Raw genomic sequence first — 16,774 nt, forward strand, 5'->3', positions numbered from 1 at the left:
CTGGAGTAATGGTGAGGCTTTGTTGTCATTTCTGAGTTGTTGGTGTGTTTATTTGGAGGCTCTGGTTTGGTGCTCTAGCACTGTAGAGACATGTGTGGTATTGTTTGTGTTAATTGTATGTTTTGCTGCCTGTGTGCTTTGGTCGGACATTAACCGGAGAGTCTGGTTGATAGTGTGGTGAAACTTTGCTTGATAGCTGTCATTGCTTCGTGTTGTGTATGCAAGGTTTTTTTTTTTTCTTTCTTTCTCATCTCTCTCGATATAGAGGGAGTCTCGAGACATTGCCTTATATATAGTTAAGTAATGTTTTACTTACTATTTCCCGCCAGAACTTTGAAAGCTTTATCTTCATGATGAGCTTGAGACTGTGGTATACATTGCGGCTGGAAAGCTCGGAGCTTTCTTAAAACGTCATCATGAAGGCGTCGGAAGTAAATTGATCTTCTGATCCTCACCGGGAAGCTACTGAATCAAATTTATTTCCTCATACAACATACGGAAAGAAGATATAACTAGATTACTACTTTCAACTTATTGTAAGACATTATATGCAATAATCTCTTAAATAAATAGGGATTATACTACGCATGTAGCCTAAACACTTTTTCTGATCATCATAGGTATTCTTGAGCCTTATGTATTTATATATGAATAGTATTCTTATCAAATATTTGCTTTATGTATGACAAGGGTGCCGGTATCTTGATGAGAAATACTAGTTGTGATTTGTGCATTTTTGGAAGATTTAATAATGCTACATGCTGTTTATATACTTGTGTTACATGTACATTTTTTATAACTATTGACTTACTGAGAAAATATTCATGAAGCGTTTATCAAAATGTTAAATGTATAGATGTATATAATAGGTTATCTCAGTTATTTTATGAATGCATTTGTGTAATAGGCTGATAGGGATGTACCACATAGGCAGCAATAATATTGCAAGGACAGGTGCATTAAAAATAGTTAGATCTGTTTATCATTAGAAAATGTGAAATTTTCATCTTTTGTTTTGTTAATGAAATAGCTTTTCAAAATTCAAAAATAGTATAAGCTATAATTAAATAATAAAAAGCTCATTATATTTAAATAAGGCTTTTATATAGTATACAGGAGCTATTTAAACACCTTGCTTCTTTGAACTAATATGACCTTTTCAGTAGTTTTCAGTATGGTGATGGACCTTTTAAGGTAACTCAAATTAATGCAATGAATGGAAGATCAGACTTTTAAGGTTTATTAGGTGTTTGGTTATAAGAAAACTAGCAGGATGTTGTTGGTTTTACTTCTTGATGAGTAATCACTATATTTGGTTTCTGGCAAAGAAATGCAGTGTTCATTTCTTTCAGAACAATCAGTATGTTAGTTGATTGTTAGTAAAATCACTTTTATTAGCATCTTATTTATTAGCTGCCAATGTTAGTGGTTATTGAAGGCCCTTAGGTGATTCATTTACAACTATGTCCCAGTTAGCTGATCACCTATGGCAGTAATATATATCACACTTCCGCCTTTATTAGCCATATTTTGGTAATAAAATAATGCCATAGTCTCTTTTTAAGGTTCATATCAAATGTGATTACTTTAAAACAGAAGAGTGAACTAATAGATCATAGTAGTTCTTAATAACCTACTAACTAATGTAAGAAAATTCTGCACTTTATTCCTAAGATGTAGCTGTCATCAATTTACTAATTGACACAACATTATATCTATATATTTGGTTCATACAAAAAATTGTTTATGTTATTGATGAGAAGCCTTATTTTGATAGTTATGACTATAGACATTTAGGCAGGTGCTGATTGGATGCTGCTTTTGATAGGAGGTCGATTCGAGTGACTGATGTCATTCAAGTTAGGAGTTTTAAACCCCAGAGGGGTTTGGGTTGGTTATTTTGTTTCATGTTTATGTTATAAATATTTTCTAATAACTTTTCAGACGTTCATATCTTATGCAGTAGGAAACAACCTTAATTTTAAGAACATGATACTCTTACACTATGTTTGTTCTAATGATCATACTAGTATTCCTATTAGATATATTATTGTGTATTTCTTAGATCAGTATGTTTATATTTATATCATTTAATTTTCAATGACTACACTAAAAGGTACATCAGTTAACATTAATGGTTTAAATAATCCTAATAAAAGGAAGAATTTAACTAGGTATCTTAAGCTACATAAATCCCAGTTAGTATTTTTACAAGAAACTCACTTAATAACAGAGGATATATTCAGACTTGAATGTAAAACATATAAGATTTTAGTAAGTTCTGAACATACTAAGAAAAAGAGAGGAGTAGCTATCCTATGGAACAGCATAATGCCTTTTCCTAAAATAATAGATACATATAAGGTAAATAAAGGAATGTTTTGTGCAGTCACCATAGAAATAAACAGTAAAATTTTCACATTGATTAACATATATTGGATCCCAGGGATAGGGATAAACACAGTGAAACAACATCTAGATCAAATTGTAATATTCTCTAAAGGGAACATTATTTTGGCAGGAGATTTCAATTCTATTCTAGATTACAAAGACTCTAGTACTAATGGGAAGAGAAGAATATCTACATCATCTAAATTATTAAAAGACTTTTCAGAGACTTACTTTTTGAAAGATATTAATTATTTTGCAGATACTACTTCTTTGTTTTACACATTTTTTTCTCATAGACATAACTCATAGATAGAGTTTTTATTTCTAATAATTTAACAGATTCCTTAAACAAATCAGCAGTGATTTCATGTCCTTTATCAGATCATAATTCTATAATGTTTGAAGTGGTAGTCAATCCAAATTTTAATATTCATATAAAAAGGATCCCAGCTTATATCACAAAATTAAAAGATTTTAATGATTTCACTTCTACAGAAGTACAGAATTTTTTAGAACTTAACAATACTGATGATATATCAGAAATGTACATATGGGATGCCCTAAAAGCTTATCTATATGGTAGGATATTGAATTGGTACAACAAAAAAAAAAAAGAAAGCTTGGGATAAAGAGCTGCAAGATATACAATGTAAATTAGACAATTTAAAACTTAGTAATATGGGTGATAAAGATATATCAGACAAAAGAAATAAATAAATATGTTAAATAATAAATATCTAGAAATATTAAAACATAAAACTATGATCAATATAGAAAAATTCAAGTTTATAAATTTCTCTTCTAACCCTAAATCCTTAACAATTCTTGCTAATAAAATGAAAAGATTAAATAGATTTAATCATATTAATGAAATATTCTCCCTAAAAAAGGAAAAATGGTATCGGAAATTCATAATATATTAACTGAATTTAGAGAGTTTTTTATAAACATCAACCAAACAACCACTGAAATTAACTCTAAAGAGGAAATAAAAACATTTATTAATAAATACACTAAAACAAGACTTTCAGAGGAACAAGGGATTTCTATTGATAAACAAATATCTTTCAAAGAACTTCAAACTCACATTACCAAATTAAATCAAAATAAAGCACCAGGTAATGACGGCATCATTCCTGAAATTTACAAATTACTACCTATAAATGCTCTAAAATTGCTTTATAAAGTATTTAATCTTGCTCAGGACAAAAACATACTTCCACCTTCTTGGAAATACACTTTTATTTCTCCTATTTTAAAATCTAACAAAGATCCCTCAAAGGGTACCTCCTATAGACCCATCTCTCTATTAAACACTGTTTACAAATTATTTATGTCCATTTATGCAGAAAGGCTTAAAACACTTTTACCCAAATTTGTTGATAGTGATCAAACGGGGTTTATAATAAAGATAACTTCATATGATAACATTAAAAGAATATTAACTTTAATTGATTCGTTGAAAAATCTTAAAACAAATTTAACCCTAGTTAGTTTAGATATAAATTGTGCTTTCGACTCAGTTACATGGGAATATTTGTTCACTCTATTAAAGGAATTAAATTTCTCCAATAATTTTATTAATCTTATCACTCTGTTATATGAAGGTAGCCAAGCTTATGTTAAAATTGGTACTAGTATATCTCAAAATATACCAATAGTAAAATGTACTAAGCAAGGTTGTCCTTTATCCCTTCTTTTATTTTCATTAGTTATGGAACCATAGGCAAATTTAATAAGACATGATACAGATATTGAAGGATACAAGTTAAACCCCACTATATCATCTACAATACAAATGTTTGCAGATGACATATTGATTACTCTTGGGAGTAGAAGGGAATCTATACAAAAACTTTTTAAAAGCACGGAATATTTTCAAAAAAATTCAGGCCTTACTTTTAATAATAATAAAACACAAATTCTTTTAACAGGTTCAAAAATATACAGTATACCTGATGAATATAATGAATATATAGCTCAGTCTCAACAAATAGCATATTTAGGTATAATTATTACTAACAATATTAAAGATACCATTCAAATAAATTATAATAAAAGTCTATTACAGATAGAAAATTTAATAAATAAATGGAACAAATTACCCTTTTCTATGGATGATAAACTTTTAATAATAAAGATGATCATTCTCCCCAAAATCTTATATATAATTCAATCTTTATCTATACCTCCTTCTTACCAAATAATTAAAAAATTCAATTCAATGATTCAGAATTTTTTGTGGTTACCAAATAAGCCAAGGATTGCATTAACATACCATATGTATAATTGGAATAATGGGGGTATAGCCTTATCAAATTTAGAAATTTATGCAATTTCATCAGTATTCAATACAATCTCTCAATTCATTGATGTGGAATACACTGCTAAGTGGAAAGAGTTTATAGAGGTATTGTCACAAAATACCAAAGATATAAACAGTTCCTATAAGCTAAATATAATTAATAATCCATTTATTTGGAGGTTAAAAGATTATATTTCTGAATTTTCTTCTCTGAGTTTTAACTCTAAGTATATAGTTTTTCTTTTAAAATCATTTAAAATTTTTATATTTAAATATAATATATATAAGGATTGGCTTTTTTTACTCTTCCCTATAGCCTACACACACAGATCTATTTTCTCTTCAGATTATACAAAAATGTCTATATTTCAGCAAAAGCATTTAGCATTTTGGCACCAAATGATGATAAATAATGAGATATATTCCAATAGTTTACTCTTGGAGGAGTATAAACTTGATTCTTGTTTATGGTTAGAGCTTCAAGAAGCTAGACAATATGTATTAAATAAATTGGATTATATGTCTCCTATAATTAGGAAAAAAATTCCCAAGCTAATACAATATATGATTTTATCAGTTTTGCATATATCTCCTGCTAATAACAAGTTATCAAACATTTATAGGGCAATTAAATGTGATTTAGATACACATTCGGATAATTATTGGAAATATTTTTCTTTAATTAATAATAATCCCCCTTCTAAGAAAGACAAATTAAATATTTTACAATCAGCAAGTATGACTACTTCTTCTTTAAAATGGGAATTATTCACATGGAGATTTTTAAATAGATCATTTATCACTCCTCATAATATAAGTATATTTTCTAAAAAGAATATAACATGTTGGAGATGTAATATTGAATTGAATGCTGACTGGTCTCATATGTTTTATAATTGCATATATTTAAGAAAATTTGGGGATGATATCAATAATTTGTTGCAAACAATTTTTACTGATAATTTCTTTATATCTAAATCACTTGTTTTATTTAATACTCCTGTTCCTGATTGTGTAAAAGAGAATAAGTATCCTTTGGTTTGGTCTATACTATCTATAGCTAGAAAAACAATCACTAAGAATTGGAAATCTAGTGCAGCACCTACATTTTTGGAATTTAAAAATATACTCCTTGAAAAGTGTAATTTGGAAATGTTAACTATTAAATCTAGATCATCTAGGAATACTACATTATATAATTCATGGAATATCATCTATGAACTTCTAGAAAAATAGTTTATTAATTTATGTAAACAGATGATTTTTATTAATCCTACAGCTACATTAAGAAATTTTTTTTTGCATGATGAACGTCTTTGTACATAGTTTAGTTGCATTGGTTTATATATATTAGAAGGTTTGTTTTTTTTTATTTTCTTGTTTTTTAACTTTAAAGAAAAAAGGTTATAATTTCATGGAAATATTTGTTCATTTTAATAATTATTTAATACAATTCTTAGAAAAAAAAACAAATAAAAAAAAAGCTTAGGCTCCACCCATTGGAAGTTGCAGTTCCAACTTCTAGAGGTCCACTGGAAGGAATGACTTAAAATAATGTCATTACATAATGGACTTCTATTTAGTTTCAATGTTTTTAAATTGATATGACTTTGTAATGATGGTTTAGAAATTTACTGTGCATTAACCTTGCTTTGTACACGAAACTGCTTTGAAAGTACTGCTTTTAAATGTATTTTATGATCTTGTACAGTGGAAAGGATGGACAGCTTTTGGTGGGCTGATTTACAAAAACAATGATACTATTCTCTGTTTTGTTGCAAGTGGGAGGATTAAAGTTTTGCCTGATATATTTTTCTTTAACTTTTTATAGTTAATGGTATTGAGGAACTGCCAACTGTGATTTGCAATGCTTCAGTGATGGCGAACCTATGACACATGTGTCAAAGGTAACACAACACGGCATTTTGGGTGACACACCAGCGTTCACCAACACCCGAGTTACCAAAGAAACTGCTTTCATTTGTTGCTTGTGTGAAATGTATTCAATTATTTTATGCCAGGAGCCAAGTCAACACACTGCTGCAAATGTAAGGAAGTTATTAACCTCAAAGACTATTTTAGTATACTTTCTCGATAGATTCTGCAAAAAGCAGTTCTGACATTGTTTTCTCTTCATGATTACACTTCTGCAAAGGGCAAGTAGTCTACATTTCTAGGAGTTCTGCATTTCTAGGAGTGTGCTCTTACATTCTTCTCAAATGTCCCTCTTAATCCCTGCTAAAACTGGTAACTTTTTATACTTAATAATGACAAGAATTAGATTTATAGACTAATTTTCCTTCAGAAAATGTATATTAATTCACGTTCACTTTTTTCTGTCAGTGTCTCAAATTAATAGTATTAGTAGTTTAAAACTGTCCATGTCTCTTATTTCTAGATTTGTCCCTGATTCTGTTGAGATTTATCCCTGATGTATTGAGAGCCATGATATTTTATTTATTTGTATTTGTTTATTTATTTAATTTATTATTGTTTTGTTTGGGGGGGTGACACGCAAGCAGAGTCAAGTTAGGCATTTTCCAAATTTTTGACATGCTGAATCCAAAAGGTTCACCATTACTGGTTTAGATTTTGGTGTTTTAGTTATTTGCCAGACTTCTTTTCATAGGCAGTGATGGATTTGCTGTGGCTATATACTCATGAATAGACAATTATTTTTGCATTTCTGAATGTTAGTACCTTTCATGGCCTAATTGGCAATACTTGGCATAACAGTCTCATTGGTTGTAAGACACAGCATAGGCATCTGTGATATCCATGGGCAATGATAGACCAGGCCACAGTCGAGCATGTTACCCCAAATGTGAAACACTGTGCTCCAGTGACTGGCCATGTAAAATGCAAAGACTTTTCCCCCTGAATCCAGTCTCCCTCTGTCTCACTTAATGATAATAGAAATAGGATATGGGTAACTAACCCATGTTCTACTATCATTCAGACTATTCCCCTGTAAATTTTTGCCCTTAGCTACAGTTTGCAGTGTTTGCCTAGCAATCTTTAGTCAAGGCATCACACGACTATACACTAGCAGGAAATGAAAATGTATGCATTTTAAGGAGTGGTTTAACTTTGCAGGTATGTGTTTTATTTTTAATTTTGGCAGGAATAAAGCAGAACTGTTTGCAGTGAAAAGAGTAGACACTGCCCACAGTAGAAGACAGATTTTTTTTATTTACTCTTAGTGTGATCAATGATGGGGATCCTTATATACATCTCAACTTGTTTGCTCCAAAATTCTTGACAAAGTCAAAACAATGAGAGAGACAATGGCCGAAAATTAGAAACAATTTTTAAATATTACTTTAACTGAGTTAAAATGTTAACATCATATCAGGTTTTATATCAACGTGCATTTTCTGAAAAATAAGAACATTTAAAACTTTAATGATTGGCATTGTTGACCAACTATAATCCTCAATGATTGAAGGGAAAATCAGAAATTTCATTGCACACAGATCAAAAATATGAGGCAAATTGGAGACGCTTAAGTAGCGTGGTTCCCTGCAGTAGTGCCATCAGCCCTTTTTAGCAGCATATATTACATGGGCATTTTTTGGCAATCACAGCCACCATCAAAAGTGGCTATCTGTTTTTGTTTGTTTGTTTGTTTGTTTTTTCATAGAGGGATAGTTCTCAAGTGTACCTCATTAAGAGGAATGTTACTTATTTTTACTGTTTAACATTTATTTATGTTATTTTTTTTTATTTTTTATTTTACATTTGTTGACCAGGATAGTATAACTGGATGCATGTCCATTTTTAGTAGAGTCCCAGGGAGATAAGCTCCAAGAGATTACTAGACTACTAACATACAGGTACTAGTTGTTATACAGTTAAATACTACACATGTTAAACAGTTCAGGAATCTTCACAGTTTATACAAAAAACATGTTAAAAGCATTAGATGAGATATTTTATACTTTATGTACAAGACTTCATTAGTAACTAGAAAGTAAACAAATGCATACTTCAAGTTTCAACAATTCAGCAATGCTCACAGTTTAAACAATACTTGTTGCCTGCCTTAGGTAGGATGCTTTAGAATTATATGCAGAAGAATTTAACTAGAGATAATTTAAAATACCTATTAGGATAAGATATGTTTTTGCCAAGGATAGGCCTTGATCTAAAAAGACACAGATAGAGCAGGAATTAGATCTTAAGAGAGGGTATTTTGGATATAGTATGAGATTAGTCTGGATTTGTACAGAGACATAACCAATGGGTTTTAAGATAGAGTTTCAGATTGTGTTTATAAAGTGTAAATGAAGACAGTGATGTAAATTCATGGGGGAGTTGGTTCCAATACTTTCCAACTGCATTTGAGAAAAGAGCATCTCCTGCCATGTTATTAGATTTACATGTTGATACAAGTAGTTTATTAGATGAGCATAAAGTTGAAAGGTTCTTATAATGGGTAATGAGACTAGCAAGTATTGGGGTATTGGTAGGCTGGAAAAGGGTTTTGTGCACAATGGTGAGTTGCTTAAAGTGAATCTTATTCAGAAGCTCTAACCAGCCTAATTGTTTCAGATTATGGCAGTGATGGGTCCTAAAGGAGGAAGCAGTAGCAAATCTGGCAATGCTATTGTAAGCATTGGCTAGCTTGTTACGGTTATTTTTTGACAAGTTAGTATATATGGAAGAAGCATAAAGAAGTGCGGAGATAAGGTGGGAATAGGCAATAGTGGTTCTGGCTAGTGGGGAGAAAAAGGGGTTTATCCTATAGAGGGAGCCTAGTTTCCTGTTGACAGTTTTTATTGTATTGTTGGGTTTCAAAGTTCAGGGTTGTTATCAATGGTTACCCCTAGAAGTTTAGTTGTTGGATCGGGGAATATGAGTGTACCATTATTCAATAAGACTGACACATTCATTGGGAGTGATTTATGGGTAGGAGTGAAGAGGAGGAGTTTGTTTTTTTGGGGTTCAAAAAGAGGCAGCATTGTAGAAACCAATTTTCTGTTTTATTGAACATTGTCTGAGTTAGAGTCTATAGTTGGGATTGAGATTTAGCTGAGCAGATTATTGTCAAATCATCTGCGTATTGTACACAATTAGTTAAAGGAATAGCTAGGTTGAGGTCATTGATAAATATTGAGAAAAGGATGGGGCCCAGTATAGAGCCCTGAGGAACACCTAGGGTAACTGGGAGATGGGATGAGAGGCTGTTGTCCCATATCACTGCCTGCTGTCTATTATCAAGGTAGGACTGGAACCATTTTATAGTCTTTGTGTCCAGAGAGAAGGATTTTAGAATATTGAGAAGTAAGTGGTAGTTGACCATGTCGAAAGCTTTTGAAAAGTCGATGAAAAGTGCTGAAGCGGGAAGATTGTTATTACAGTTTGTGTTGATGCTGTCAGTGAAGGATAGGAGTGCAGTTGTTGTACTGTGGAAAGGCCTGAAGCCATGTTGAGATTTGGCCAGTAAATTGTTCTGGAGTAGGTAGTCTAATAACTGTCTGTGGATGCACTTTTCCATTATTTTAGCTAATGGGGAAAGTAGAGCTATGGGATGATAGTTAGAATATTCTCTGGAGTTTCCTCCCTTGTGTAGGTGGATAATGTATGAGATTTTCCAGATGGTGGGAATAATGATTTCTTGTATGGTTCTATTTATCAGCAATGATACAGGATAAGCTATGACTTTGGCTGCCTTTTGCAGGTATTCAGCAGGTAACTGGTCAGCTGAGGGGGTAGTAGGTTTTAGTTTACTTAAGAGGTTGCAGATGAGGGAAGTTGGGAGAAGTTGCAGGTTTAGAGTTGGGAGAGAGTTAGTAGTATTGGTTGGAAGGGCAGAGCCATCAGCTGTTAGTTGACTAGCAAGTGTTTGGATGGTCTCAATGAAGAAGGTATTAAAAGCATTAGCATTTTGCTTTGGATTGTCGGAATTTGATCCTATAGGGGGTGGTGTTGTGGATTGGCCTGGTTGAAGTAGTCTGTTTATGCTAGCCCAGAACTTTTGTGGATTATTTTGGTTGGTCTGTTGGAGGTGGAAGTAAATGTTTTTTTTATCTTCGAGTATACCTTTCTTAGTCTCATTTCTTTTTTGCCTGAATTGTTGTTGGTCTACGGGGTTTTTAGTTGTTCTCCATAGTGCCCAGACTTAATTTCTCTGTTGAATTTTTTTGCCTGGTTTTCTTTCTAAGCCATGGGGCGGGTTTAGATTTAATTTTGATGGAACGCTTTGGTGCATGGTGGTTAAGAATTGTTAAGAATTTTGAGTTATAGTAGTTTGTTGCTTCATCAAGTGGGAGGTATTTTATAGGTGACCAATAACATATTTTAGTTCAGCTTGGAAGTTATTGGTGTTAAAGTTTCTGTTGCTTCTTATTGTTTTATATATGGTTGCATTGTGTGAGCTCGACCTTTGCCTGATTATGTAAGTGCGAGAACGGTCACTTACATCATCAGGGAGGGTCCCTACATTATAGAATTGTTGGTGATTATTTATTAGAATCCAGTCTAGGATGGATTCTTTGTTATTGGGTTTATTAATTCTGGTTGGGGAGTTAATTGTTTGTGAGAAGTCATTAAGGTTAATATGGGAGGTTGGTGATTCAGTAGAGCAGTCCTTCCAGTCTATATTAAAGTCTCCAAGAATTATTCTCTCTTGGGGAATTTTTGTGGAGAGTTCAGCAAGGATACCTTCCAGAATGGTTACCAGGGGGCAAGTAGATACATATTATATTTAGGGATTTCCTGGGATTAAGTTGAAGTTTGGTGCTAATGATTTCTGTATTGTTTTCAGAAGAGGAACCAAGATCTAGTATAGATATTTGTAGCCCTTCTTTATAGAGGATAGCAACACCCCCTCCTTTTTTTTACTTTGTGGTCTTGTCTCAAGATATTGTACCCAGGTGGAATAATTTCAACATCTTATGTAGTGGGTTTTAGCCATGTTTCTGTTAAACAAAGTATATCAAAAGAATGAACATACAGGAGAGCATGGAGGTGGGCAATTTTATTATTTATGCTGTGAATATTGAGTTGAGCTATATAGAGTTAGTTGGGAGATTTAGATGGGATATTTGGGGTAGCGGGAACATGAATTTGTGGTTCTGTGCTTGTTTTTTGCCCTGGTCCTGGGTTAGGATGAATATCCCCATCTAGTAAGGAGAGGTGTAATAGTTTGTTTAAGGGATCATGGAGGTTAAAGTAATGGTGAAGAGTTTTTTTAGGTTTTAGATAGTTGTATTTGATATGGGTCAGTCTGTGATATTTAGAAGGTAAATAGCTACATAAAGATGTTATATTTATGTGTTGTGGAGAGTTAATTAGATGTATAGTACTTGTTTGTGCATTAGGGAAGTTCAGCTGTAAATATTTTGACTGTTCATATGAGGTTAGCAGGTAGGTTGCTGTTAGAGAAAGTAGGAGAAAGGCAATGATTAGGAGCCTTAGTTGGATTTGGAAAGGTAGTGTTTGCATAGTGACTAATAAGCTTACTGGTGTTCTTTAAAGGGGAGAAGTTATATTAGGGGTGATTAGAGAGAGGTGTATGCAGAACATTAACAAGATGACTATTGTGATTGGATTGGAGAGGAAGAGGGTGTGGTGAGGATGTATAAGCTTTGGAGCAGTAAGGGTGTGTGGGAATTGGGGGTAGGGTAGGGTAGGGGAGCGAATGGAGCGGGTAGAGACAAGAGAGGTAAGGAGCTGAAAAGAACATTCAGTTGAAGCAGGGATTACAGTAGGTAGGTAACCCTAAATACTGGAATAAAGTTAAAAGAGTAGATAATAGAGCTATTTGGAGGGTGTGTGAGAGCTAACCATAAAAAGAAATAGATGTTATGGGCTACAGTTTAATAGCAAGTCTGTGGATAAACATTATATAGCAAAGGTGTAGTACAGGTCATGAGAAGGCTTCAAGGCCTGGAAGGGACAAGTCTGCCACCTGGTGGCCCAAATTAATTTATTGTAAGCAGGGTAAAAAAGGAGGGAGTTTAGGTTCCTAATGCAAGAAAAGAAGTAGTGGTTCTGAGTGTCTTTAAATGGTGGAAAAAGTAGATTAGACTGGTTACAGAGTGGGGAGGGAGTAAAGCTGCTGGTTTTCCTGGCTAGTGCTTTATAACCAACTAGATCTAATAATAAGTTATAGGCTATACTGACCGTGATAGTTTAGACACATACTTTCATGCTCCCTTTACTGAGAAAGTACATGGATAGGTTGCTCAACTGTGGAGACTGAAGGGAGTTTGGACAGGGTCCTTGTTCTTCAAGTTGTTAGTTTCTGTGTCCTAGAGCAGTGTATTCAAATTGGAGAGTTGGGATTGTTTTAGGAGGAAAAGAGAGAGAGAAAAATAGTAGAAACAAGATATTTAGTTTAGTGTCAAAGGCATTGTAATTAAACAGAATATTACAAGCATATAATCACGTAGAACTGTACAAAAATGTAGTTCAGGCTATCAAGTTCTCAAGTTGTCTAGAAAGATGCATCACTCCTTACAAGTCTTCTAATCTGTATTATAGCAAGTCCTTATCAAAAGTAAGTCAGCAAAATTCTGGTCAAATCTTATTATTCTAACTAGGCTAGGAACAAGACAATAGGAAGCTACAAGGTATATATCCAGTTAGGTAACAATGATAGCTGTAAAGTTATCATTAGCGCTAACACTATAGAGCAATAACTATAGCTATAGCTTAAGTATAGCTTACATTAATAATGTAGTTCATGCTTTTTATTAACAGCTCATATATATAAATAAATAATGCAGATAGTAACTATATATGTAAGCCTATATGTGCTTAATGAACATAAGTATTGTAAAAGCATAGCATGGTTAAATAAGCATATACAATTATTCCTGTATGAATGTTATCTGCCAAAACATTTACAATTGTTACAGCACTCCCAACGTTTTTAATCATAGACCTGAAACAATAACCTTAGGTGGACATTACAGGGAAGTAGATGTCTTTAACTTAATGCAGGGACCTTGGGCGTAGTAAATATGTGGGAGCGTTAAGAAATGTAAAGACTCAAGCATTAAAAATACTACATTAAATGACCACTCATATGGGGCATCTGATTTAAGGTGGTGCAGCTTTTACATCAATGTTTAAGACTTAAGAATACCCTTCAGGTAGTGTACTGTAAAAACTAATTCACTTAGTAATACTTAAAGTCAGTATGTCTAATGGTACACTAATTCATTGAGGACAAACCTGAATTCTAATGTAGAAGCTGTAGGTGTGGATATTTAGCTAAGGCAAAGCTCAGGTTTAGAATTAGCCACTCCGTTCATGTTTTCTTTTATTGTTATCTATATTGGCTAGTTGCGGTGCTGTCCTAGCGTTCTCACATATACCACTTATCCTTGTTGAAATTTACAAATGCTACTTGTGTAAAAATCAGCCACGTTCATACATTTCACATTAGATTAGCTAGAAGAGGTGCGGTTAGTGATTACCATAAGCACCTATTACTCTAGATGCAACTTAAATGTAGGCAAGTACGTCTCCTCATTTATTTCTTAGTCTGCTTTTAAACTATATTGGCTAGAGTATTCTGTTATGGCTTTCTGGACACTCTGCTAATCTGTGGTGAAGATGTAAGGAAGAGCCAAATTATGACTTTGCACAGGTATCCCAGCCCCGATACCACTCTGTTATTGCGTTCTCTAAATGTACGTGGAAGTTACAGCAAATTGGTCTTATTGTGAAGACAACAATACAGAGACCAGATTTAGTAAGATGCTGTTTAAATAAGGTTCTTATGTTTAGAGCAGCATGAGTTAGGCAAACAATAACAGTGTGAAAAACAGCTGTGGCTGAGCGCAATTGCACAAACTCTTTGTGTACCTTAAGGTAGTACCATATCAAATATACTGAATATAGTGGGGTGTCTTACAAAAGGTGGAAATTATGACAAGTTCCTTTAAATGATAAAAACAAAATTGAAGAGAAAGTGTAATAAAGTACTTCCTAATGGGGTTCTTAGAGGCAGAGCACCATAGTTCTTCCAAGTTCCTTAAGTGGGGTTGGTTGCTAAGGACTCTCCACGTGGGTGGTGCAGTTTGAGAAGCTTAGGTTCCACAGTGTCTTATACTAAAGGATGTCTGTCACACTTTCATTGTTATGATTTTTTTAACAAATAGCCATGGCAAATAATATTGAATCATATTCTTAATAAATAGTACTGTTTAATACATGTAAATAATCTATTAACCATTCTTTAAACTTCCTAGATAAAGCTAGTAGTAAGTGTTCCTGTATTCCATGTGGTTGTCCTTTTGCTCCATGTTGTAAAAGGCTGCGTTCCACATTTTTGAAATAGAAGGTTAAGAGTTCTGGTAGCCAGTCAGTGGAGGAAACCAAATGGCAGGCTGAGGTCAGTCACATTAAAGTGATCATTGCTATGGTTTGGGTGGGGAGGTGCAGGGACAGAACATAAGTTGAAGTACATTATTATAAATGGATGCTTTTTCAGTCTATATGGCACAAATCCAGATATGAAACTATATCCATGCAGTGTCAAACACAACCAATAAAATAAAAAAAAAATACTGTTACACCATGACAGGAGACTAAAACAGAGAAGTCCATATATATTTGTATGCAGTGGTAACAAAACATCACTTGTATTTATTTATTTTAATTTTATGGCAATCAACACATGCGCAGGGTGTCTTACAGCAGCAAGTGCAAATACATTACTGTGGATGCTATATTCATTTTCTTCTCAATGAGACATCAGGAGTATGGAGAATGTTGGTATTATGTTTTGTGGCAGGTGATATATGAAATCAAATGGCAGTTACAGGATCACATCTGAATGATTATTGATATGATTTGTTGGGGAGAGACTGTAACTGTCAAAGAGCCATGTGGCCATTATATTTCACAGTCGAAGGTAGTATACCATCTCAGAAGGAATACATTTCACTGAGTCACAATGTATGTGTTTTATAACCAAGTATCCCATTAGAAGTCCCTGCAGTCCCTGGAGTTGTTCAGATATCAAGGAGTACTATTCATCTTTGTAAAGTAAGATATTTTTGTAGGTTTTCTTTTTTTCTTTTTTCTTTGTTCTGAGTTTCACTGCTTATAGGATCATAGGAAGATACTAGGTTAATGGCCCCAGGGCCTTTATACGCCTAGCCAAGTTCTACCCTTATTTCCATGATTAGCACCTATTGCCTTTGTCCAAGAGGGACACAGGTGGACCCTCCAGGGTGAATTTATGGTTACCCATCCAGTCGTCCAGATTGCTTTTGAAGAGGGCCATTGAGATGCTCTGTTTGACATGAAGTGGGAGTCTTTTCCAAAGGTGTACTAACATGTGGGAGACAAATCCGTCCTTTCAGCAGGTTCTATTAATGTCACATACCAGGTTATGGTTTTTAAAGCGAGTAACCCTTATACAATTTGACTTATGGATATGCAGCATTTCCAGTAAGGCAGGGTCAGAGATTACCTTGTATGCAAGGCAGAGATCGCCTTTGAGTAGTCTGTATGAAACAGAATAAAGTGATAGTGATTTGAGATGATCCACATAGAACAGATGCTGATGACCTTGAATTTTCCTTGTGACGAACCTTTGTAGTCTCTCCAATTGCTGCAGGTGCTTGGAAAGGTATATATCAAAAAGGGTGTTGTACTCAGTTATTGGCCTGATGAGGGAGGAGTACAGGGAGGTTATAACTTATTTTTTTCTGGAGGCAATGCCTGACCTTACTTATAAGATGAGCAATATAGAATGGCCTTCTTACCACTGTGGAGATATGGTGGTCAAAATGAAGGTTGTTGTCAACCTGTGTGCCCAGGTCTCTCACCACTGAGTGGGTACTTAAGGTGTTGCTATTGATGTGATAGTTAACAGGAACATTGCTCTAACTGAAAGGGATGATAATATTTTTTTTTGCATTGAGCTTAAGGCCATGACTTTGGCACCAATCATTTGTTTGTGTAAGACCCTCTTGTAGGATTTTGACATCATTTGGAGATTCTATGACTGATCCCAGTTTACAGTCATCAGCAAACTTTGTTAGCCACAGACCTTTAGTTTTTGCTTGTATTTCAGAGAAATAAGATTTCAAACAGTAGAGGTTCCAGGAC

This window comes from Protopterus annectens, chromosome 1.part0, assembly GCF_019279795.1.
Source record: "Protopterus annectens isolate FY-2018-M chromosome 1.part0, PAN1.0, whole genome shotgun sequence".
Taxonomy (NCBI): Eukaryota; Metazoa; Chordata; order Ceratodontiformes; family Protopteridae; genus Protopterus; species Protopterus annectens.